A 26,900-nucleotide genomic window follows, 5' to 3' on the forward strand; every position below is an offset into this window, starting at 1 on the left:
ATAAGTAGAAAAAGGAGCCTCTGGCTGGTCTGTAATGTCTGAGTCATCCGCAGAATCATCAGAGGACACTGGCTCGGGGGGCTCTGCTCTAGGTCTCTTTTCTGGGGGCTGAGAGGCCCTGTCTGGGTGAGATTGTGATCCCCTAATTAAAGATATTAAATCCTCTGCCAGAGTAAGAATTTGTGAACTTGAAGTGGGCCTGTGTGAGGGGGGGCTTAACAGGCACTGATTTAACAGATTTGGCTGCTTTAGCCCTGGCAAAGGCCTTAATAGACATGGCTGCAGGAGGCCTAGCAGCACCACGTGCTGGGGTAGAGACATCCAAAGGGATGGTGTCTGATAAATCACTAGGAACCACAATTGTAGGCAAAATTTCTGAGGCCGATTCAACTAAGGTAGCAGGAGCCTCAGTAATAGTCATGGATTCGGCTGAAGATTGACCGGTTTTCTCGGTTTCGTCCGAAACCGAGACACTCGCGGCTTGCTTAACCGTGGTTTCGTCCGAAACCGCGGACCGCGAGTGTCGGTCTTTTTCTTTGCGTTTTTTAACAATTTGGGTAGTCGGAGGAACCGACGGCATAATGTACACAAAATCTGAGCCGAAAAACTGTTCAGCAAACTCCGACCGACGCCTAAGCGTTCGTCGGTTGAAGGAAGCACAGGCCGAACAGGCTGCTACGTCGTGGTCTGGGCCTAAGCAAGGCAGGCAGTAAGAGTGGAAATCTTTATGAGGTATTTGTTTCCCACAAGTTAAACAGTTATTGACTTTTTCTGACATCGGCTGAGGCAAGAAAGAGTCCCCAACGGGTACTTAGCTTTTAGAAGTCTTGATAGTATTCGGTAGTAGTAATCTCTGGATCTGACCGACCGGCACTTGCGAACAGCTTCTGCTTCGGCGCCACGTGGCAAGAAAGACTGAGGAAAATGGCGTCGGCTGATGCCTTTATACCCGAAGACCAGCAGAGATGACGTCGGGTGAAGTGCGACATCAGCCGAAGCCAGACCCAGACTTTGGAATCCGGCCGACCGAAGGGCTGCCTGACGACGGGACAACCCATTTGTTATGACTGCAGATGCATCCATGAAGGACATCAAGCTGATACGTCGTGGTCTGGGCCTAAGCAAGGGAGGCAGAAGAATGGAAATCCTTATGAGGTATTTGTTTCCCACAAGTTAAACAATTATTTACTTTGTCTGACATCGGCTGAGGCAAGAAAGAGTCCCCAACGGGATACTTAGCTTTTTTAGAAGTCTTCAGTAGCTGAAATCTCTGGATCTGACCGACCGGCACTTGCGAACAGCTTCTGCTTCGGGCACCGCGCGGCAAGAAAGACTGAGGAAAATGGCGTCGGCTGATGCCTTTATACCCCAGAAGCTCTGACGTTGGGGAAAGTGCGACATCAGCCGAGGCCAGACCCAGACTTTGGAATCCGGCCGACCGAAGGGCTGCCTGAGGCAGGACAACCCATATGTTATGACTGCAGATGCATCCTTGAAGGACATCTAGCTCTATGGCTTTCATAGCCAAGAGAGATTCCACCTGGTTTAAGGCCTCTAACCATTGATGTTTTGGAAGATCTGGCTATCCGCTTGGTCTTGGTAGGGTATGAAAATGGAATTTGTAACCTCTTGAAACCACATCCAGAACCCACTTGTCTTGGGTTATACGAGTCCAATTTAGGTGAAAAAGAGAAAGTTTTCCTCAGAGAGGGGCTTCCAGGCAAGAAGTTCCTGCAGCCCAACAGAGGGAGTCATTGAGTCTGTTTTCTATGAGCTTGCGACCTGTCCTCTCCTCCCCTAGGGGTGGAAGCAGTCCACTGTCTTGGTCTATAAGAGGCTTGTGTTTGAGGCCTTCCTCGGGAGAGTCTGTATCTACCCCTCTGAGTCCTGTCTGAATTGGGAAAGGACCAATATTTTGTAGGCCAATTCCTACTAAATCTGGGTGACTGTACTTGTAAGAAATCCTTAACTGTTTGCATAGATTTTGCCTTGTCCTCCATCTTCTTTATCACCTCTTCAGCTTTAGATCCAAACAAAACATTGTGCTGAACAGGAGCATCCAATAATTTAGCTTTTACTTGATCTGGCAAATTTTATTCCTTTAACCATGCATGCCTTCTAATGACTGTGCCAGAGGCAGCAGCCCTACAAGAAGCCTCCAAGGCATCAAACCCACAGTGTAAACCATGCTTCCCAACTTGTTCAGTGGCATGCATTAAGTCATGTAATTCCTTATCTGCACAGGCGGAAATGGAAGTAAGCTTTTGTTTTAAAACAGACAGGAGAAATTGCTGGTATTTCAGCATATGAAACTGACCATTTAAAGCCCTAATAGATAAAGTAGCAGAAGGGTACACTTTTTTGCCCCATCTTTCTAAAGATCTGGAATCCTTCAGTGGGAATGGGGTTTTTAGCATTAGCGGCCTTAACCCCCTTAGGACCCTGAGAAATGGTTTCAGGGTCAGCAGTAGGATTCTTGTATAAAAACTGGTGGGAAACAGGAACCCTAAAATATCTGTCTGGCTTAACAGGAGCTGGAGGAAAAGAGTCAGGAGTTAAGTTAGCCTCCGAAAAAGCATCATCCACAATATCCAAAATAGGAAGAATAGCCAGGGGTCTATGTTGGGGAAGAAGAAGAAAATCCCTTAGTCTTCTCTTAGATTCCGAGTACTCCTGTCCTTCCCAGTGAAAATGTTCCCTCATTTCATGCAAAGTTTCCCCATAAGAGAAATCCTCAGGGGTAGAAGCTGAAGGAACGGATTCCTCAGCATCAGAATCCTCATAAGGAGGGAAATAATATTCCTGGTCAGAAGAAGAAACTGAAGAAACAGAAGCCTGATCAGAGGAGTCATAATAAACTTCCTGCCTTTGCCTTTTACCTGGAGGGGGATGTGAACCCCTAATCATAGTAAGTAAGTCCTCCGCCATCTTAAGTAACTGTTTCTGAGACTTGGGTGCCGGATCAGAAGAGGCCTGGGCTGCAGTCTTTGATTTGGAAGGAGTTTTGCCTTTGTCTTTGGCTTTGCCTTTATTAGAAGCTGAGTAGGCCTAAAATCCCCTTCGGAAGCTGGTACCTGCACAGCGGCTCCGGACCCATCCGAAGGAGCATTGTCCGAAGGTCCTGCAACAGAAATATTCAAAGGCCTACTTGGCTCCTCGTGGGAGTCCGTTTCGGCCATCGGTTCCAAAATGGCCGATGACAGGGGCTGCAAAAGCGCCTCACTGATGATGGCCGAACCTGAAGCTGGCTATACTTGTACAACATCGTCTGATTCGGACCTCGGAAGCCTGTCTTTATCCTTGCGTTGTTTGTGAACTCCGGTAGCCGGAACCATATCCGAAGACATTTTATAATTAAAACGCCTACCGAAGTAATGAAATGCAAAATCGTACCTTCGTTTAATCGTATGTTGATTGAATCTAGCACAAAACCGACAACTAGCTACGTCGTGGTCAGGGCCTAAACAAGGAATACAGTAAGAATGAAAATCCTTATGAGGTATTTGCTTCCCACATGAAATACAATTATTAACTTTTTCTGACATTGGACTGGAGCAAGAAAAAAGTTTCCCCAACGGGGTACTTAGCTTTGAGTACGAGAAGAAAGTCTTCGGACTGAACTACGTTTATAAAAAATTGTCAGGAGTCAGCCGACCGGCACTTGTGAACTGCTATCACCGCACGGCAAGAAAGACTGGAGAACATGGCGTCGGCTGAGAGCTTTGTACTCCTGGCGCTCTGACGTCAGGGAGCGTGGCTGAACAGCCGATGCTGGACCCAGACTTTGGGATTCTGGCCGACTGAGGACTGCCTGCCGGCAGGGGAGAACCCTACAGTCATGACTGCAACAGTGAAACACGATGAACATCTGGTAATGCAAGTAGCCTGCTTTATAACGGAGGTATCTCCTGCAAGATTCCCTGATTGGGATATGCAGGTAGGCCTCTAAGTCTAGAGTCACTAACCAGGCATCCTTGCCCAGCATAGGCAGTATCTGTTGTAGAGTCAGCATCTTGAATTTTGGAATGTCCAGGAAAGTATTTAAAATGGATAAGTCCAGAATTGGACACCATGATTTGTCTTTTCTGGGTACCAGGAAAAGTCTTGAATAAAAACCTTGTCCTTTTCCCTTTTCTGGTACCAGTTGAATAGCTCCCACATCCATGAGGGACGTAACTTGTTTCTGGGCCTCTGCCCTCTGATTTGGAGGCAGATCTGGCCATCCGTTTGGAATTGGCAATGTGTGGAAATGAAATCTGTATCCCTGGGATACTATATTTAAAACCCACTTGTCCTGGGTAATCAGATGCCAATTTTGTGCATGAAGTGCTAGTTTTCCCCCCAAAGGGGCTGCCAAAAGATAAGTGCTTGGAAGTGGCAGAGGAAAGTCATTGAGACTGTTTACCGTAGGGGGGTGCCTTGCTACTTCCAGCTTTGGAGGTGGAGGCGCCCCATTATTTTGTTCTGTAAGTTCCTTGTGACTGAAACCTGGAGCCTTTGGAGTGTCTGGGTTTGACCTGAGCGGCTCTGGTGGGTACTGGAAAGGACCATTTCTTAGTAGGCCAGTGCCTACTGAACCTGGGTGGTTGCACTTGTAGGAAATCTTTTACAGTTTGCATAGATTTAGCTTGGTCTTCCATCTTTTTCAAAACCTCTTCTGCCTTATTACCAAATAGACTGTCCTGATGTAAAGGAGCATCCAACAATTTTGTTTTAACATGATCAGACAGGTTTTGCTCCTTGAGCCAAGCATGCCTTCTTATCACAGATCCAGTTACGGCGGCCCTGCAAGAGGCCTCCAAGGATTCAAAACCACATTGCAAAGTATGCTTTCCAACTTGTTCAGCTGAATGCAATAAATCTTGTAACTCTGTTTTCCACACAGTCAGAAATCAACATCATTTTCTGTTTAAGTAAGCCCATGACATGCTGTTGATATTTAAGCATATGAAATTGACAGTTTAACCCCTGACTGCCAGGGTTGCAGACGTGTACACCTTCTTACCCCATCTATCCAGCGCCCTGGCGTCTCTATCAGAAGGGGTAGGATTTTTAGCAGTAGAAGCCTTAACACCCTTGGGACCCTGAGACATTGTTTCAGGGTCAGCAGTAGGGATTTTAATAAGAAATTTGTGGGAGTCAGGAACCCTGCAATATCTGTCTGGCTTACTAGGAGCCAGAGGCAAGGAATCAGGGGCCATGCTATGAGAAAACATCATCAACAATGTCTAGAACTGGAGGTATAGCCAAAGGCCTGCTGAATAAGGAAATCCCTAAGCCTCTTTTTGGATTCTGAAAAATCCTGACTCTCCCAATGAAAATGTTCCCTTAAGGTATGCAAAGTTTCTACAAAAGAAAAATCCTCAGGAGGAGAGGCAGAAGGGATGGATTCCTCTGCATAAGAGTCCTCATAAGATGCAATAGATAATTCCTGATCAGAAGAGGAATCAGAAGAAATGGAAACCTGATCTGAAGAGTCACAATCAGTGTCTTGCCTAGGCCTCTTATCAAGAGGGGGTTGGGAAGCCCTGATCAAGGTAATTAAATCCTCAGCCATTTTGATCATTTGTTTTTTTAGGCATAGGGGCCTGAGCACGTTGGCCATGCATCATTTTTTTAGACATAGAAGTTGGTTTTGGCCTTGTGTTTGATGATGGTGGTTTAATATACAACTCTTTTGGCCTGAAAACACCCCCAGAAGCCGGTGCCTGCTCAGCGGCTCCGGACCCATCTAAGGGAGAGACATCCGCGGGTTCAATACTTGAAGTGTCTCGCGGAATACGGGACTCCGAATGGGTCTTGGTAGAGGCCCTTGAATCAAAAGTAGTGGGCATCAGGGGCTGCGAAAGCGACTCACTGAGTACCGGCGACTGGCTTAGGAGAAGCTTCGTCGTCGGTTTTGGAGCTCGACTATCTGTCTGTCTTTTTCTTTGTGTTTTCTGTGAATTCTGGTAGTCGGATTGCTAACTGATGACACTTCTGGATAGTTAAATCTTGAACCAAAATATTTAGAGGCAAAAATATACAGACAATTAATAATGTGTTGGTTAAATGTAGCACAAAACCGACAGCAAGGCACGTTGTGGTCAGACCCTAGGCAAGGAATACAGTACAAATGAAAATCCTTATGAGGTATTTGCTTCCCACAAGTAATACAATTATTAACTTTTACTGACATCGGTAAGGAGCAAGAAAAAGTTTCCCCAAAGGGGTACTTAGCTTTAGGTTGAAGACTTAGGTTCTGAAACTTGAAAACGAAAATTTCAGGAGTCGCCCGACCGGCACTTGCGAACTACTTCTGCTTCGGGCACCGCGCAGCAAGAAAGACTGACTTAAATGGCGCCAGCTGCATGTTTTATACCCTTGACGACCTGACGTCATGGAAGAAGAGACAGCAACCGACGCAGGACCCAAGACTTTGTTATTCAGGCCGACTGAGACCTGCCAGCAGATTACCCAGATGTAATAACTGCAGCTGTGAAACACGAAGAACATCTAACACAGACACACTAAAGACAAAGAATTTTTAAACGTACTATCCCTGAGCTCAGAGCGAAGGAGACCATGATGCTCTCTATGGCGCCGCAAACAAGATCTGGGGAAGGTAGGAGATGGTAGTGCATTATGGGTAGGGGGAGGAGCTTGGAGCAGATGCTAGAAAAATAGTTGCCGCCTCGGATCCGTTATGGATCCGAATACCCACAGGCTGCAGATAAAATGAAGTTAACTACTTCCAATATGATTTTTAAGACCCATTGGTGCTTGGTTATAGAGACCCAATTGTTGCTGAAGCCTTCCTCCTAGTTTATGATGATTGAAAGGAGGGCAGAGGGGGGAGGGAGAGTCATCGTGAGTGTTTACCATAGAAGCTTGGCTTAGAACTCCCTGCCTTCGAGGTGGAAGTGGTCCATTGTTTGCTTCTTTGCTAGCCCTGGATAGGGGGGCCTGGATGCCCTGTCGGGATTACTTTGGCCCTGTCTACTTGGTGCCAGGAAAGCCCAGTGCTTAGAGTGGAAGTTTCTACTGAATCTGGGTGGTTAAACTTGAAAGAAATCTTTTACTGTTTGCATAGATTTTGCTTAGTCTTCCATCTTGTTAAGCACCTCTTCTGCTTTTTCCCCAACAGGCGATACTTATCTAAGGGTGCATCAATAAATTACAGTTGTGTACACTTACCATAAATGTAGACGTTCGAGTGTATTCAGTGTTGTAGTCACTACATTTGGGTTATCCCTGCCAGGGTAGCCCTCGGCCGGCCCAAATACCAGAGACTTAATATTTCTGCATCAGTTGCTGTCGCTTGAAGACTGACGTCAGGTCGTCAGTAGTATAAAGTAAGGCAGCCGATGCCATTACATCAGTTTTTCTTGCCCTAACCTGTCAGGAGCCCCCTAGTAGACGACCAGGTTCTGGTGGAAGAAACCCGACAAGTGGAAAATATATACCAAAATCTCCCCTATAAGTTAAGAAGAACCACAAGTTAGAATGGTAACAAAAAGGAGAAACAGAAAACAGGGAGATGGAGGGACTGAAACCAGGGCTGGATTTGGAGAAGAGAAGCAGGTGATGATGCTTGGAAAAAGTGTGAACAGATGTCTAGGTGGCAGCCTCCAGGATGTCCCTGGTGGAGGCTGCTCTGGTGGAGTGTGTCCTGACCCCGTTGGTGGGAGGCTTTCCATGCTGTTTGTAGCAGAAATGGATGCAGTGTGCTATCCATTTTGAAATGGTTTGTTTGGAGATGGCTTTGCCTTCTGCCCCTGTAGCAAAGCTAACTAGCAACTGATGAGACTTTCCGAAGGATTTAGTCGTGTCTAGATACAATCTGAGCTGTCTGTGCACATTTAGAGAGTGGAGAATCCTTTCCCCCTTGTTCTGGGGATTGGGAAAAAAGGTAGCCAAATGAATGGAGTGGTTGAGAGGCACAGTGGAAACCACTTTGGGTATGAAGGATGGGTTGGTTCTGAGGGATACCCTGTCTGCATGGAAGATGATGAAGGGTTCCACAGCCATGAGGGCTTGCAGCTCAGAGACTCTTCTGGCTGAAGTGAGGAGAGACATTTTAGCTCTGCAGAAGAGGCTGGTTTGAAAGGGGGCAGGGCAAGCTTTTCCAAAAAATAGTTAAAAGTCCCAAGCTGGTGTTGGTGCCCTTCTGGGTGGCCTCAAGTTGCTAGCCCCTCTGAGGAAAGTATAGTTGTGTACACATCATAAATGTAGATGTTTGGGTGTATTCATTGTTGTAGTCATCACACGGGTTATCTGCCTGCAGGTAGCCCTCAGTCGGCCTGAATATCAGAGACTTAGTATTTGTGTCGGATACTGTCGCTTCTTCCATGACGTCAGGGATATAAAAACAGGTAGCCGATGCCATTACATCAGTTTTTTTTTTGCCCCAAATGTCAGGAGCCCCCAAATAGGGAGCTAGTATATGGAGGGGAAAACACCACCAGTAAAAAGTAAATACCAATACCAGTAGGAATATCCATAGAGAGCAGAGATAAAGAGACAGAGAAAACCAGGGGGCTGGAGGGAGGGAAAAGTACAGTTTTGTACCTACCATAAATGTAGATGTCCGAACTGGATAGCATCTGCAGTCATAACAAATGGGTTGTCCTGTCGTCAGGCAGCCCTTCGGTCGGCCGGATTCCAAAGTCTGGGTCCTGCTTCGGCTGATGTCGCACTTCACCCGACGTCATCTCTGCTGGTCTTCGGGTATAAAGGCATCAGCCAACGCCATTTTCCTCAGTGTTTCTTGCCCCAGATGCCAATTGCCCTCTTGTAAAGCTAAATTTTGGATAAATGCCAATGTTTCCAAAATGGTAGAAGGCAAACACAAAAAATAAACATGTATGTACATATATACAAACAAATACACCATAAGAGACCCCCCCCCCCCAGCTAGCTATTAGGAGGGTAAATACCCTAGGAGTACCACAGAGGGGAAGGAGGGAGGGTAATCCTGACTGCAGATGCTATCCAGTTCGGACATCTACATTTATGGTAGGTACAAAACTGTACTATGTCCTTCATGGATGCATCTGCAGTCATAACAAATGGGTAGAATACCATAGCCAAACTAGGGGAGGAGGAATAAAAAATTATGGTGTAGTCAGGATCCCTTGCAGTACAGCAGTGGCAAACCCTGCTCGGGATCTAGAATATAGAGGTAAATTATAATGCTTGGCAAATGTATGCACGGAGGTCCAAGTAGCCTCAATAATGTCCTTGGTTGCCACTCCTCTTAAGAAAGCTGTGGTAGTGGCTGTAGCCCTTGTAGAATGAGGTCTTATGTTCTGTGGAATTGGTTTTCCATGGTAGGAGTAACAGAATCTTATGCAATTTCCTATCCATTTGGAGATTGTCTGTTTGGAAATTGCTTTTCCTTCCCTTCCTGTTGCATAGGCTACAAAGAGCTGGTCAGTTTTTCTGTTACCTTTGGTTCTGTCCAGGTAGTAGCGTAACTGTCTACGTACATCCAAGGTATGCATTATTCTTTCACCTCTGTTTTGTGGATTGCCTGGTTTAAAGACACTCTGGATACCACCTTAGGCATAAATGTAGGATTAGTTCTCATGGACACCCTATCTTGATGGAAGATTAGGAAGGGTTGCACTGCCATTAAGGCCTGTAGTCTTTTAACTGGAAGTGGTGGGATCCGAACCCACGCCTCCAGAGAGACTGGAGCCTAAATCCAGCGCCTTAGACCGCTCGGCCACACTACCACCCCCCTAAGCAAGGCAAACAGTAAGAGTGGAAATCTTTATGAGGTATTTGTTTCCCACATGTTAAACAGTTATTGACTTTTTCTGACATCGGCTGAGGCAAGAAAGAGTCCCCAACGGGGTACTTAGCTTTTTAGAAGTCTTCGAAGTAGTATTCGGTAGTAGTAATCTCTGGATCTGACCGACCGGCACTTGCGAACAGCTTCTGCTTCGGGCGCCACGCGGCAAGAAAGACTGAGGAAAATGGCGTCGGCTGATGCCTTTATACCCGAAGACCAGCAGAGATGACGGGTGAAGTGCGACATCAGCGGCGGACCCAGACTTTGGAATCCGGCCGACCGAAGGGCTGCCTGACGACAGGACAACCCATTTGTTATGACTGCAGATGCATCCATGAAGGACATCCAGGACTGCAACAGTGAATACACTCGAACATCTACATTTATGTTAAGTGTACACAGCTGTACTATGTTCTTCGTGTTTCACTGTTACAGTCATCACACTTGGGTTGATTCCCAAAGCTGAGGAAGGGTGGAGACAGTCAAGAAAAGTCAGGGCTGGCTAGTAGGCCTTGCAAGACTGCTGTAGCAAATCCTGCCCTGGATTTGGAAAGGATAGGCAGGTGGTAATGCTTGGTGAAGGTGTGTACAGAACTCCAGGTAGCAGCTTCCAGTATGTCCCTTGTAGGGACTCCCCTGAGAAATGCTGTAGAGGTAGATGCAGCTCTAGTGGAATGTGTTCTGACCCCCTGAGAGGTTGGTTTTCCACGGTGTTTGAGGGAGAAATGGAGGCAGTGTGCTACCCATTTGGAAATGGTTTGTCCTGAAATGGCCTTGCCCTCTGTCCCGGTTGCAAAGCTGACTAGCAGCTGGTCAGATTTTCTGAAAGGCTTAGTCCTATCTAGGTAGAACCTGAGGTGTGCACATCCAAAGAGTGTAGGATCCTTTCCCCTTTATTTTGAGGATTAGGGAAGAAGGTTGGCAAATGGATGGATTGGTTGAGATCCACACTGGACACCACTTTAGGCAAAAAGGAAGGATGTTATTCGTGTTTCACTGTTGGAGTCATCACATTTAGGTTATCTGCCTGCAGGTAGCGCTCAGCCAGCCTGAATACCAGAGACTTGGATTCCTGCGTTGGATGCCGTCTCTTCTTCCGTGACGTCAGGTTGTCAGGGGTAAAAAACATGCAGCTGAAGCCATTACATTAGTCTTTCTTGCCGCGCGGTGTCCGAAGCAGAAGCAGTTCGCAAGTGTCGGTTGGCAGACTCCTGAAATTTTCTTTTTCGAGTTTCAGAACCAAAGTCTTCAAAAAGCTAAGTACCCACCGTTGGGGATCCTTTTTCTTGCTTTAACCAATGTCAGTAAAAGTTAACAATTGTATTACCTATGGAAAGCAAATACTTCAAAGATTTTCATTCGTACTGCATTCCTTGCTTAGGCCCAGACCACGACGTCCCTCACTATCGGTTCTGTGCCTTGTTCAACCCCCGAACTGTTCGTCATTGGGCTAAATTTGCAGCAGATTATTTTGGTACTCTGTATAACTATCCATAAATGGCTTCGGTAAGCCATCAGACTACCGATATTCCGAAATAAATGCAAGGATAAAGACATACTGCATAGGTCCAAAAAGTACAGTTTTGTACCTACCATAAATGTAGATGTTCGAGGATTCCATTGCTGCAGTCCTGACTCCATATCCTCAGTCCCCAGATGTCAGAAGACCCTAAAAAAGACAAGTCCCAAAAAACCTGCACCAAAAACATGTACAATATATACAACAATATATACAAAAATATAGCATGTAAACTCACCTACACAACCACCCCTAAATACAGAGGGAAGGAGGGAGGCATCTACATTTATGGTAGGTACAAAACTGTACTATGTTCTTCGCCTTCCATTGCTGCAGTCCTGACTATTGGGTAGAATCCCAAAGCAGAGGTAAGGGAGGCTGGCAAATCATAAGGAAGTAGGAGCTGACAACATGCCTTGCAAAACAGCTGTGGCAAAACCAGCCCTAGACTTAGAGTAGATAGGAAGGTGATAATGCTTAGAGAAAGTATGCACTGAACTCCAAGTAGCTGCTTCCAAAATATCCTTAGTTGCCACCAGCCTTAGAAATGCTGTTGAAGTGGCAGTAGCCCTAGTGGAATGAGGCCTAATCCCAGCTGGAATCTCCTTGCCATGATGGGAATAACAAAATGCAATGCAAAAGCCAATCCACCTAGAAATAGTTTGTTTTGACACAGGCTTGCCCTGTGAACTCAAAGCAAAAGAAACAAACAATTGCTGAGACTGCCTAAAATCCTTAGTCCTGCTTAAATAATAACGCAATTGCCTGTGTACATCTAAAGTGTGCAAAATCTTTTCCCCTTTATTTTGAGGGTCTGCGCAAATGAATAGTTTGGTTTAAAGCCACACTAGAAACCACCTTAGGCATAAAAGAAGGATTAGATGATACCCTATCCTTATGGAAAATCAAAAGGGCTCTACTGCCATAAGGGCCTGCAACTCAGACACCCTTCTTGCAGAAGTAATAGCCAACAGAAAAGCAGTCTTCCATGACAAGTATTTCAATTCAGCAGTAGCTGCAGGCTCAAAAGGTTGTAGAGTAAGTTTTTCCAACACAAAATTGAGATCCCAAGCAGGAGTAGGAGCGGTCTTATATTCTTTGCCCCTCTAAGAAACTGCTTGAACAAAGGATGAAAACAAAGGTGGGTCACAACCATAGTGAGCTGAAATTGCTGCAGCATGAATCTTAATGCAAGAGAAGGACAAACCTTTGTCCAATAATTCAGTAAGATATTGAAGAGCCACACTCAAATTAGGCTCAGAAATCTCCAAATTCTTTGCTGTACTCCAAAATAAAAATCTCTTCCATTTTTCTCTCCTTGTACTAGGTCTTCTAGCTTCCATAATCACATTTAAAACTTGTTGAGGAAGTTGAGACCTGCTGTGTTTCAACACAGAATATGCCAGGCTGTTAGATGAAGAGAGTGAAGCTTGACATTGAGCAGATGACCGTCCTTCTGAGATAACAGATGAGGAATCAGAGGTAAAGGCCATGGAGGCTTCTTTACCAGACTGTAGTGGGTACCAGTGTTGCCGAGGCCAATCTGGAGCTATCAAAATCATCCTTGGCCTGTCTTGTCTGACCTTTAATAGTACCTTTGGAAGAAGAGGCAGAGGTGGAAAGGCATACACATGAAGGTTTTTCCAACTGAAAGACAGAGCATCCACTTTCCAAGCTGTGTGATGAAACCCCTTTGTGCAATACTTTGGCAGCTGATGGTTTAGTGGAGAAGCGAACAGATCTATGTCTGGAGTTCCCCATGACACTGTCAGTTTCTGAAATACATGAAGATCCAGTTTCCACTCGTGGGGATCCATGATTTGTCTGCTTAACACATCTGCTAAGGAGTTCTGTGCTCCTGGCAGAAACCTTGCCTGAAGAGTTAATTGCAGGCTGAGCGCAGTCTCCCATAAAATCATTGCTTGCCTGCATAGAGGATAAGAATGTGTTCCCCCTTGCTTGTTGATGTACCACATGACAGTTGTGTTGTCTGTTAGAATCAACACCTGCCCTGGAAGAAGTAACTCCTTGAAAGCCATTAATGCAAACTGGACTGCTAACATCTCTTTCATGTTGATATGTAGATGCTGTAGTCTGGCAGGCCACTTGTCTTGTATCCACTTTCCATTTAGATGAGCTCCCAAGCAATGTCCGAGGCATCTGTCGTTAAGATCTGACTTGCCTCTGGCCGGGTCACAGAGAGTCCCTTGTTTAGGTGACATTCCTGAGCCCACCACAAGAATTCTTTTGAAGGCAAGGTATTATTTGAATGACAGTGTCCAAATCCTGGCAGTGCTGTGTCCATACATTTTGAGATACCATTGTAGCTTCCTCATATGCAGTTTGGCATTGGGAAGTACCAGAATACAAGATGCCATGAACCCTAATGCTTGAAGGACTGTCCTTGCAGTCAGCACGGACTGATGAGATAGTTGATGGAAGTAAAGTGACAGACTCTTTTGTTTGTCCGGGGTTAAAAGGCCATCTGGGCTGCTGTATTCAGTCTCACACCCAGAAAGCACATGTCTTGAGAGGGTACTAGACTGGACTTTATTTCGTTCACAGAATACCCTAGGCATCTTAGCACTGCTATAACATATTCCAGATGCTGTAGAAGGTCTTCCTTTTCTTGAGCCAGAATCAGGCAGTCGTCCAAGTAAGGATAGATTTGAATTCCTTGAAGCCTGAAGTAAGCTATCACTGGAGCCAGAACCTTTGTGAATACTCTGGGCAGTAGATAAGCCAAAGGGCAATGCAGAGAACTGATAATGAGAATTTCCAGCTCGAAACCGCAGATACTTCCTGCAACTTAGCCTTATAGGCACATGAAGGTAAGCTTCCTTGAGATCTAAAGTTACCATCCAGTGATCTTTGCCCAGCAGAGGTAAAAGCTGTTGTAACGTCAACATCTTGAACTTGGGAATGTCCAAAAACGTGTTGAGGAGAGATAAATCCAAAATTGGTCTCCACGTGTTCCCCTTCTTTGGTACAAGGAACAGGCGAGAATGAAATCCTAGGCCCCTTTCTGATACAGGGACTGGCTGAATGGCCCCTATGTGAAGTAACTGAGCAACTTGCTTGTGAGCCTCTTTTCTTTGTGGAGGAGGAACGTCTGGCATGCCTTTGAAAAGGGGCATTGTATGGAAATAAAATCTGTAACCGTGGTGAATGATATCCAACACCCATTTGTCTTGAGTAATTAAATCCCAATTTTCTTTGAAAAGAGACAGTCTTCCTCCCAAAGGAGCTGCCAAACGTGAATCTGCTGGCAGCTGAAAAGACAGGTCATTGGGTTTGTTTACGAAAGGACTGACCCCTGCCCTCACCAGAAGTCTGAGCAGGTGAACTCCCTGTTCCAGGCCTAAAAGAACCTTGAGCCCTGCCCCTACCACGTCTAGACCTACCCCTAGACTGGGAAACATAAGCAGGATATGTCCTTCATTTTCTTTAAAACTGCTTCCACAGGCGATCCAAACAACACATCAGACTGTAAAGGAGCATCCAAAATCCTTGTCTTAACATGCTCAGCTAAATTCTGATCCTTCAACCAAGCATGCCTGCGAAGAACAGAACTGGTAGCAGCCACCCTCGAGGAGGCCTGTACAGCATCAAAACCACATTGCAAAGAATGCTTACCCACTTGTTCAGACACGTGAACCAAATCCAGCAACTCTTTACACTCAATACCTTCCGCCAAAGCATCCACCTTAGATTTCAATTGTGAAAGGAGATAATTCTGATATTTAAGCATGTGAAACTGACAATTCAATGCTCTCATGGCTAGAGTGGAAGAAGTATACACTTTCTTTCCCCACCTATCCAAAGCCCTTGCCTCTTTATCAGTGGGAACAGGATTTTTAACCACAGAAGCCTTTACACCCTTAGGCCCTTGAGAAATAGTTTCTGGGTCCGACTCAAACAAATATTTATGAGCCCTATAATACCTATCAGGCTTAACAGGAGCAGGAGGCAAAGAGTCAGGGTTCAGGGAAGCCTCTGCAAAAACATCTTCCACCACATTCAACACAGGAGGAATAGCTAAAGGCCTATGCTGGGGTAAAACAAGAATTCCCTAAGCCTTTTCCTGGAATCAGAGTAATCCTGGCCTTCCCATTTAAAGTGCTCCCTCATGGAATGCAGAGTCTCTGAAAATGAGAAATCCTCAGGCGGAGAAGCTGTAGGAGTGGAATCATCCACATCAGAATCAGAATAAGTAGGACACTCCTGCATATCTTCCACAGAAGATTCTGAAGCCTCTGAACACTGTTCAAAACTATCAAACTCCGGTTCCACCCTAGGCCTCTTATCAGGCGGGGCATAGAACCTCTAATCATAGTAATCAAATCTTCTGCCATTTTAAGCATATGTTTCTTAGGTACAGAACCCGAAATGCTAGGAGAAGCCCCCACTGAAGCTGAACTAGGCCTACATCTCAAAGAAGTTTTGGCAACAGAAGGAGAGGCTCTAACTACCTTAGGAAGAGAGGGAAGAACAGTCACCTGAGAAGCCCCCTCAGCCTGGCCTACCTCCTGAGAAGGCACATCCTGTAACAGTATAGTTTCTGCCTGGGACTCCATGGAAACTCCTGGCAAAACCTCCGGCTCCACTGAGCCTTCTAAAGAACCGACGTCCGGGCCTGCCGGTTCATCAACCCTAGGCATCACTGTTTTATCCTTGCGCTTCTTAGCATCCGACGGCATTTCATAATTGCAACGCTTCCCAAACACTAACCTGGCACAGTCTAACCTCCTCTTAATAGTGCGTTTGTTAAACCTAGCACAAGAGCGGCAACCAACAACGTCGTGCTCAGGCCCTAAACAAGGTATACACAAGGTATGATAATCCCTATGAGGTATCTGTTTCCCACAAGAAATACAGTTATTCACTTTTCTGACATCCGTAAAATACTGAGGCAAGAAAAACCAAAATGTTCCCAACGGGTACTTAGCCAACTCTGTTTCGGTCTGAAACTCCGGTTTCGGAAATATTTCAGAACGCCAACCTGCACTCGCAAAACTGCTTCTGCATCGGACCATGCAAAAGACTGAGGATATGACGCCGGTCATGCGCATTAGTACCCTGCCTGACCGACGTCAGCCTTATACTCTGGTATTCGGGCCGACTGGACGCGGACTATACCCAATAGTCAGGACTGCAGCAATGGAAGACGAAGAACATCTGCTGACGATGCTTCCGTTAAGCTAGTCGCCAGTCCGCCGGTACTCAGTGAGGTGCTTTCGCAGCCCCTGATACCCACTACTTCAGATTCGCAGGCCTCTACTGAGACCCATTCGGAGTCCCGTATGCCACGAGATGCTTCTTAGACTATGGACTCTGCGGATGTCTTTACCTTGGATGGGTCTGGAGCCGCTGTGCAGGAACTGGCTTCTGAGGGAGTATTCAGGCCTACAGACTTGCATGCTAAACTGATGCCATCTTCTTCATCCAGGCCTAAAACTCGCAGCACACCTAGGAAACAGACGTCCAAACCCCACATGGTCAGGCTCATATGCCTAAAAAAACAAATGCTTAGAATGTCTCAAGACCTTATTACCTTAATTAGGGGAAGCCAGCCTTCCCCCTCTAAGAGACCTAGAACTGATTTTCCTTCTGATTCTTCTGATCAGGAATCAGATATTTCTGTTTCTTCCGATTACCAGGATTTGCCCTTATCTACCTATGAGGATTCTGATGCAGAGGATTCCATTCCCTCTGCTTCCCCTCCAGAAGATTTTTCTTTCGGTGAAACCTTGCATACTCTTAGGATTAGTTCTGAGGGAAACCCTGTCAGCATGGAAAATAATGAAGGGTTCCACAGCCATCAGTGCTTGCAACTCAGACAGTCTTTTACCTGAAGTGATAGCTAGAAGCAAGGCTGTTTTCCAAGAGAGGAATTTTAACTCTGCTGAAGCAGCAGAACAAAAAGGGGGAAGCGTGAACTTTTCCAGAACAAAGTTAAGGTCCCAAGCGGGGGTGGGTGCTCTCCTTGGCGGCCTTAACTTGATTGCCCCTCTCAGGAACTGTTTGATGAGAGGGTGAGAGAATAGAGGTGACTCAGTATTGTAATGAGCCGAAATGGCAGAGTCATGGATCTTAACGGAGGAGAAGGATAGGCCTCTGTGCATTAGTTCTGCTGGGTAATCCAGGATTAGAGGTAAGGAAAGCAGTGCTGTGTCCTCTCCTTTAGACTGAATCCAACAACACCTTTTCCACTTTTCAGTATAGGATTTCCAAGTACTGGGCCTTTTGGCTTCAAGGATGACATGCAGCACCTGTTTGCTTAGGGTTGCTGCTGGGTTATTTAAGGAATAAGCCAGGCTGCAAGATTAAGGGTTTGCAATTGTGGATGCAAAATCTGTCCCTCCTGCTCAGAAAGCAGGGTTGGGGTCTGATGTAGGTGCCAGGGTGGCACCGCTGTCAGGCTGCGCAGGAGTGGGTACCAGTGCTGGCATGACCAGTCCGGGAAAATCAGAATTGCCCTTGGCCTGTCTTGTTTTATCCTGAGTAATACTCGAGATAAGGGGCAGAGGGGGAAATGCATAGATTGAGAGGTTTTCCCACTGAAAGGATAGGGCATCCACCTTCCAGGCCCTGTTGTGAGGGTTCCTGGTGCAGAATTTGCTTAACTGGTGGTTGTCGGGGGAGGCAGAGATCCAACTATGGGGTCCCCCATTTCTGGATCAGAAGGTTGAGGGTGCTGGGCTCCAATTTCCACTTGTGTGGGTCTAGGATATTTCTGCTTAAGCCGTCTGCCAATAAAATGTGTTTGACTGGCTGAAATTGAGCTTGTAGATGAACTTGGTTGTCCAAGGCTGTGTTCCACAGGGCCATGTCTAACCTGCAGAGTGGGTAAGAATGTGTTCCTCCCGCTTGTTGATGTACCACATAACTATGGTGTTGTCTGTTTTTACCAGCAGTTGTCCTGGAAAGAGTAGGTACCTGAAAGCTTTCAGGGCATTCTGTACAGCTAGCATATCTTTCTGATTGATGTGCAGGAGAATTTGCCTTGGGCTTCAGTGGCCCTGAATACATTTGCCTGCCATGTGAGCCCCCCATGCATAATCTGATGCATCTGTGGTTAGGGTCCGAGTGGCATGGGGTTGAGTAAAATGCAGTCCCTTGTTTTGGTTGCATGCTTCTGCCCACCAAAGGAACTCTGTCCTTAAACAAGGTATCATAGGAATGACTGTTTCCAGGTCCTGAGAATGTTGGCACCAAAGACTTAAGTACCACTGAAACTTCCTCATACGCGGTCTTGCATATGGAATTAGCAGAATACACGAGGCCATGAACCCTAGGGCTTGCAGTATTTTTCATGCAGATAGCTGAGTTCTGGTGGCCATTTGTTTGAAGTAGTCTGTCAGATAGACCTGTCTTTCTGCAGACAGACCTGTTTTTCTGAAATGAGGAATGCCATCTGGGAAGTTGTGTCCAAGCTTGATCCCAGGAATACAATCTTTTCACTGGGTACCAGTTGTGATATCTTTTCGTTGATGGTGTACCCCACTGAAGTTAGAAGGCTTTTCACAAATGTCAGGTGCTGAAGAAGTAACTCCTGACTGTCCGCCTGAATCAGGCAGCTGTCCAAGTACGAGTAAATTTGGATATTTCTCTGCCTACAGTATGCAATGGCTGGAGCCAGTCATTTTGTGAATACCCTGGGAGCAGTAGATAAGCCACAGACAAGTGCAGAGAACTGATAATGCATAGACCCTGCCCTGAAGCGTAGATATTATTCTCATGACTCCCTTATGGGGATGTGCGGAAAGGCTTCTTTTAAGTCTAGGGTGACTAACCAGGCATCCTTGGCTAACATAGGGAGAAGCTGTTGCAGGGTAAGCATCTTGAATTTTGGTACCACCAGGAAGGTGTTGAGAAGTGAAAGATCCAGGATTGGGCGTCAACAGCCCTCTTTCCTGGGTACCAGGAATAGTCTTTAGTAGAATCCTTGACACCTCTGTTCTACTGGAACACGCTGAATAGCTCTGATATTGAGCAGGGAAAGTACTTGGTTTTGAGCCTCTGCTCACTAGTTTGGAGGAAGGTCTGGAAACCCACTTGGGGTTGGCAGTGAATAAAAACAAAATTTGTACTCCTGGGTTACAATGTTGAGGACCCACTGATCCTGAGTGATGGACATCCAGTTTTCAGCATGAAGGGCAAGTTTTCCTCCTAGGGGCACAAGCAATTGGGCAGGGCTGGGAAGCAGAGTTGAGAGGTCACTGTGAGGTTTTTCCATAAGGAGGTGGCTTACCACTCCCTGCCCTAGGGGTAGGGGTGCTCCATTGCTTAGATCTCTGCACACCCTGATACTGTAGTCTGGGTGGTTTGTTTCCCCTGGGTCTTGTTTGGGAAGACGTGGTAGGGACTGGAAAGGACCAGTGTTTTGAAGGGCAATGCCTACTGAATCTAGGTAGTTGCACTTGTAGGAATTCTTTAACAGTTTGCATAGGTTTAGGCTTTTCTTCCATCTTTTTAAAAACTTTTTCAGCTTTGGTGCCAAACAAACGGCCCATATTTAAAGGAGTGTCTAGTAACTTAGATATGACATGATCTGGCAAAGGCCTGCTCCTTCAGCCAAGCATGTCTTCTCAGTACAGAGTCAGTGACTGCTGCCCTGCAAGATGCTTCCAGGGCATCAAAGCCACACTGCAAAATATGCTTACTAACTTGGTTTGTAGAGTGCATAAGCTCCTGCAATTCTTTATTTTCTGCACAATCTGGAAAAATTATCACTTTTTGTTTAATAAGTTCCATAATATGTTGCTGGTATTTTGGCATGTGAAACTGGCAATTCAATGCCCTGATAGCAAGAGAGTACAGTTTTGTACCTACCATAAATGTAGATGTTCGAGTGCTAATACAGCTGCAGTCATAAAAGATGGATTCTCCTGCCGTCAGGCGGGACCTCGGTCGGCCGAATTCCAAAGTCTAGGTCTGGCGTCGGTTGTCGTTGCTTCTTCCCTGACGTCAGTGTGACAGGGGTATAAAAGAACCAGCCGACGCCATTTTCTTCAGTTTTTCTTGCCCCAGATGTCAGGTGCCCCCAGAAGGAAGGCAATACATAAATTTATGCAATAATGCAATGTAATATAACCAAAATACAGTAGTTGCAAGCAAATACACCAAAAAAGAATACCCCAATCAGGTTGTATGAGGAGGTGTTAGCCAATAGGCCTGTCCCAAGAGGGGAAGGAGGGAGGGAAAAGTACAGTTTTGTACCTACCATAAATGTAGATGTTCGAGTGCTAATACAGCTGCAGTCATAACAGATGGGTTCTCCTGCCGTCAGGCGGGTCCTTGGTCGGCCGAATTCCAAAGCCTAGGTCCAGCGTCGGTTGTCGTCGCTTCTTCCCTGACGTCAGTGCGACAGGGGTATAAAGGAACCAGCCAACGCCATTTTCTTCCGTTTTTCTTGCCCCAGATGTCAGGTGCCCCCCGAAGGAAGGCAATACATAACTTTGTGTAATAATACAGTGCAATATAATCAAAATACAGTAGTTGCAAGCAAATGCATCATAAATGAATACCCCAATCAGGTTGTATGAGGATGTATTAGCCTATAGGCCTGTCCCAAGAGGGGCAGGAGGGAGGGAAACCTGGACTGCAGCTGTATTAGCACTCGAACATCTACATTTATGGTAGGTACAAAACTGTACTATGTTCATCGTGCATACAGCTGCAGTCATAACAGATGGGTAGAATCCCAAAGCTAAGAAAGGGGTGGTAGGCACTAGGTGGAACTAGGAGGAGCCAAAATGCCCTGCAAGACTGCAGTGGCAAAGCCTGCTCTAGATTTGGACTACAATGGTAGGTTGTAGTGCTTGGAGAAGGTATGCACAGAACTCCAAGTGACTGCTTCCAAAATATCCTTGGTAGGAACTCCTCTGAGGAAGGCTGCAGAGGTGGCTGTGGCCCTGGTGGAATGAGTTCTAATGCCTGTAGGCACAGTTTTGCCATGAAAGGAATAGCAAAAGCGTATGCAGTGGGCTATCCATTTTGAGATTGTCTGTTTGGAAATTGGCTTTCCTTGAGCTCCTACCGCATAGGACACAGAGAGCTGTTCTGATTTTCTGAAAGGCTTTGTTCTGTCCAAATAATAACGCAGTTGTCTGTGGATGTCCAAGGAATGTCGTAATCTCTCCCCTTTGTTTTGAGGATTAGGATAAAAAGTAGGTAAATGTATGGCCTGGTTTAAAGCTACCCTGGACACCACTTTAGGCATAAAGGACGGGTTGGTTCATAAGGAAACTCTGTCCTGATGGAAGATGATAAAAAGTTGGACAGCCATGAGAGCCTGTAGTTCTGAAACTCTACGAGCTGAGGTGACAGACAAAAGGAAAGCTGTTTTCCAGGACAAATATTGCAAATCTGATGAGGCAGCTGGCTCAAAGGGAGGCAAGGTCAGTTTTTCCAGAATGAAATTAAGATCCCAAGCAGGTATTGGATGTTTCCTTGGAGGTCTTAAATTCTTAGCCCCTCTGAGGAACTGTCTTAAGAGAGGGTGAGAGAATAAAGGTGGATCAGTGTTGTATTCTGCAGATATGGCTGAGGCATGGATTTTGATGGAGGAGAATGAAAGTCCACTGCTTAGCAGCTTAGCCAAATATTGTAGTATTTGAGGTAAATTAAGTTTTCCAGGACCCTGGCCCTTTTTCTCATTCCAGACACAAAACTGTTTCCATTTTGCAGAGTAAGCTTTTCTAGTTGATGGCCTTCTGGCCTCCAAAATGACATCCTGCACCTCCTTGGAGAGTAGGGCCTGTAGCGATGCTAAGGAATCTTCCATGCAGCTAGATTGAGTGTTTTTAGCTGGCTGTGAAGAGTTCTGAAGCTGTGCTGAGTCAGAAGAAGAGGCATTAGAGGCAGGGTCCATGGTGGGGAATCAGTCAGGCTCCTCAGGAGTGGGTACCAGTGTTGCCTTGGCCAGTCCGGAGCAATGAGAATCATCTTTGGTCTGTCTGCTTTGGTTTTCAATAGAACTTTCGGCAGCAGAGGAAGAGGTGGGAAGGCATAAACTGTCAATTATGCCCAACTGAAAGAGAGAGCGTCCACTCTCCAGGCCTTTGGATGGAAAATCCTTGAGCAGAATTTTGTCAATTGATGATTTTTGTGGGAGGCAAAGAGATCTATGTCTGGCCTTCCCCATTCTTGGATTATTTCTGTAAAAACTTTTGGATGCAATTTCCATTCGTGTGGATCTGTCATATTCCTGCTTAGGTTGTCTGCCAGCATGTTTTCCTTGCCTGGCAAGTACTGTGCTTGTAGTTCCATTTGTAAGTCCATGGCCATGTTCCAGAGTGACATGGCCAGTCTGCAGAGGGGGTAAGAATGTGTGCCTCCTTGTTTGTTTATGTTCCACATAACTGTGGTGTTGTCTGTTCTTATCAATAGCTGACCTGGTTGTAGAAGGTCCTTGAAAGCTATAATAGCATTTATTACTGCTAGCATTTCCTTTTGATTGATGTGAAGGTGCTTTTCTTTTTGGGACCATTTGCCCTGAATGCACCGATCTGACATGTGCGCCCCCCCCAGGCGTAGTCTGAGGCGTCTGTTGTGATGACTTGAATTGCTTGAGGCTTGCTGAATGGAAGACCTGTGTTTGTTTGAGATGTTTGAGCCCACCACAGAAATTCCTTTTGTAGACATGGAATTAGTGGTATTATTGTTTCCAAACTGTGGCTGTGTTGAGACCATATGTATTTCAGGTACCATTGTAGTTTCCTCACATGCAGCTTTGCACATGGGATTAGTAAGATGCAAGATGCCATGAATCCCAGAGCCTGCAGGATTTTTCTTGCAGTCAGCCTGGTGCAATTTGCTAGTGTTCTGAAGTATTGAATTGGTTGCCCCTGCTTCTCTGGCGTGAGGTAGGCCCATCTGGGTATTTGTGTCCAAATTGGCACCCAAGAAAATTATCTTCCGAGAGGATATTAGCCTTGATTTCTTTTTGTTGACTGTGTATCCCAGAGAGTTCAACAACATTATTACATAAGCCAGATGTTTCAGAAGTATGTGCTTGCTGTCCGCTTGGATCAGGCAGTTGTCCAAATAGGGGTATATTTGTATCCCTTTGAAGTCTGCAGTAGGCAATTACTGATGCCAGGCATTTCGTGAATACTCTAGACGCAGTAGATAAGCCAAAGGGCAATGCAGAGAATTGATAATGAGTTGAACCTGCAAGAAATCTGAGGCACCTTCTGCAATTTTGTCTGATTGGGACATGCAGGTATGCCTCCTTGAGGTCCAATGTTACCAGCCAAGACTCCTTGCCCAGCATGGGAAGAAGCTGCTGTAGAGTGAGCATCTTGAATTTTGGTACGAGTAGAAATGTGTTTAGGATGGATAGGTCCAAAATAGGTCTTCAATCTTTTCCCTTCCTTGGTACCAGAAATAGCCTGGAATAAAAACCTTGACCTTGTTCGTGCGTAGGTACCTCTTGAATAGCTTTCATGTGTATGAGATCTGTAATTTGCTTTTGTGCCTCTGCCTTTTGATTGTGTGGCAGGTTTGGCATGCCTCTCATTTTTGGAAGGGTGTGAAAATGGAATCTGTAGCCTCTGTTTATAATGTCCAGGATCCATTTGTCCTTTGTGACAATATGCCATTTTTTTTAAAATAATGCCAGCTTTCCTCCTAAGGGGGCTGCCATTTGAGACTTGGTTGGCATGCAAAGGGGAAAGTCATTGGGTTTGCTTTCTGAAAGATTGCGAGTTATCCTCACCACCTCTTTGTGTAGGAGCTTGCCATTGTCTGCCTCTAAACGATCCTTGGGCTTGTCCTCTGCCCCTCGGGCGCCTGTATCTGCCTCTTTGGGGTCTGTCCGTGGCAGGAAAGGACCAGTTTTTGGAAGACCAATTTCTACTAAAACGTGGGGGTTGTACCTGTAGAAAATCTTTCACAGTTTGCATTGATTTAGCCTTTTCCTCCATTTTCTTTAATACCTCCTCAGCATTAGCACCAAACAGTACATCCTTTTGAAGAGGGGCGTCTGGTAATTTAGCTTTGACATGATCTGGTAAGGTTTGCTCCTTGAGCCAGGCATGTCTATGTATGACTGATTCTGTAACAGCAGCTCTACATGAAGCCTCTAGAGCATCAAAACCACATTGCAAGGTATGCTTACCCACTTGTTCTGCACTATGTATCAATTCCTGCAACTCCTTCAAGTCTGGTTGTTCAGGTTGTGACATTTTGCTTCTCAACTGTGAAAACAGAAACTGTTGGTACTTTAGCATATGGAACTGGCAGTTTAATGCCCTCATGGTTAAGGTGGCCGAGGTGTATACCTTTTTCCCCCACCTTTCTAAAGATCTGGAATCTCTCTCGGAAGGTAATGGATTTTTTAGCAGTGGAAGCCTTAATTCCCTTGGGGCCCTGTGAGATAGTTTCTGGGTCAGCCGCATGGCTTTTGTATAAAAATTGGTGCGAGTCAGGAACCCGGTAGTACCTGTCAAGCTTGACTGGGGCTGGAGGTAAAGAGTCTGGGTTAAGGCAGGCCTCCGAGTACACATCATCTAGTATGTCTAAGACAGGAGGTATACATAGCCAGAGGCCTGTGCTGAGGTAGCAAGAGAAATTCCCTAAGCCTTTTCTTGGAGTCTGAGTACTCTTGGCCTTCCCAGTGGAAGTGTTCCCTTAAGGTATGCAAAGTTTCCCCAAATGAGTAATCCTCAGGCGGGGATACAGAAGGGATGGACTCCTCCGCATCAGAGTCTTCAAAAGGGGAGTAAGAATGTTCCTGACCATCAGAGTGCTCTGAAAAAATGGAGCCCTGATCAGAGGAGGGGGAATCTTCCTCCACTCTGGGCCTTTTGTCCGGTGGGGGCTGAGAACCTCTGATAAGAGTAATTAAATCCTCAGCCATTTTAAGCATCTGTTTTTTAGGCATGGGGCCTGGAGATGGGCCCTGTGTAGCTTGTCTCTTAGAATGCATGGCTGCTTTAGACTTAGTGAAAGCCTTGATGGAAAAAGAAGAGGAAGGTCTTAAGACCCCTTGAGAGGAGGCAGACCTGTCTACATTTTGAGTTTCACCACCGAGAGTGGCTTTGGTATATGTAGTCGGGGTGTGGGCCGAGGAGCCTGCGACCTCGGGCACAGTAGACACCGCCAATGAAGTGTCATCGGTAAGCAGGGGCTGCGTAGGCGCCTCGCTGAGAACCGGACCACCTGTAGTCGGCTTTGGCGTGGTGTCGGTAGAGGCCGCGGACCTCGTGTGTCGGTCCTTATCTTTGCGTTTTTTTAGACAAAACTGGAGTCGGAGTATTCAACGACATAATGTAGTTAAATTTTTTGCCAAAATAGTGCTGGGCAAACTCCGCCCGACGCTTAATGGTGCGTTTGTTGAATGTACACAAAAACGACAGACCGAGACATCGTGGTCTGGGCCTAAGCAAGGAATGCAGAGGGAATGAAAATCCTTATGCGGTACTTGCTTCCCACAAGAAATACAATTATTACCTTTGTCTGACATCGGTCTGAGGCAAGAAAAGTTTCCCCAATGGGGTACTTAGCTTTCAAGAAGACTTCGATTTCAAAATTTTCGTAATTTCAGGAGCTGGCCGACCGGCACTTGCGAACTGCTTCTGCTTCGGGCACCGCGCGGCAAGAAAGACTTAAGAAAATGGCATCGGCTGGTTCTTTTATACCCCTGTCGCACTGACGTCAGGGAAGAAGCGACGACAACCGATGCCGGACCTAGACTTTGGAATTCGTCCGACCGAGGACCCGCCTGACGGCAGGAGAACCCATCTGTTATGACTGCAGCTGTATGCACGATGAACATCTGCAAAGGTATATACCTTCTTACCCCATCTGTCCAAAGCTCTGGAATCCATGTCCGAAGGGATAGGATTTTGGCCTGTAGTAGCCTTAACAATTTTAGGTCCCTGGGAAATGATATCTGGATCAGCAGTAGGATTGTTGAAAAGAAACTTGTGAGAATCAGGTACTCTGCACTACCTGTCTGGTTTCCTAGGGGCCGGAGGTAAAGTGTCTGGAGTAAGACTAGACTCCATGAAAACATCATCCACAACATCCAGGACAGGGTGTATAGCTAAAGGCCTGTGCTGAGGCAACTCTAAAAATTCTCAGAGTCGCTTTTTGGACTAAGGATAGTCTTGCAATTTCCAATGGAAATGCTCTCAAAGTATTCAAGGTTTCGCCAAAAGAGAAATCCTCTGGAGGGGAGGCAGAGGGAATGGATTCCTTTGCATCTGAATCCTCATAGGCGGATAAGGGCATGTCTTCATAATCAGAAAGGTCTGAGTCATCGGACTCCTGGTCTGTAGAACCTGAAGGAGTCTGGAGTCTTTGTCTCTTAGCTGGGGAAGGCTGGCTTCCCCTAATCAGCTTAATAAGGTCTTCAGCAATTCTAAGCATTTGTTTTTGTGGCATGGGTGCCCGAGCATGCGCTTTGGTCGTTGGTTTTCTAGGGTGTAGTGCGTACTCTGGGCCTAAGAAACTCGGTAGTTTTGGTTAAAAAAGTAGTCTGTTTCGAACATGAGTAGGATGAAAAACACCCTCAGAAGCCAGTGCCTGCACAGCAGCTGCAGACCCATCTAAGGTAGAGACATCCGCTGGTTCCATAGTTGAAGAAGCATT

General features: G+C 46.0%; 1 protein-coding gene and 1 non-coding gene across 2 annotated transcripts in view; both read right to left on the reverse strand.

Moving 5' to 3' along the window:
- Window positions 1–26,900, reverse strand: part of BMPR1A (bone morphogenetic protein receptor type 1A) — a 1,674,184-nt gene that overhangs the window by 863,648 nt on the left and 783,636 nt on the right. The gene's annotated exons all lie outside the window — the stretch shown is intronic.
- On the reverse strand, window positions 9,638–9,719 carry TRNAL-UAG. Its single transcript has one exon. It is a non-coding gene; the product is annotated as a tRNA-Leu (tRNA).

Source organism: Protopterus annectens, chromosome 14.part0 (assembly GCF_019279795.1).
Source record: "Protopterus annectens isolate FY-2018-M chromosome 14.part0, PAN1.0, whole genome shotgun sequence".
Lineage (NCBI taxonomy): Eukaryota > Metazoa > Chordata > Ceratodontiformes > Protopteridae > Protopterus > Protopterus annectens.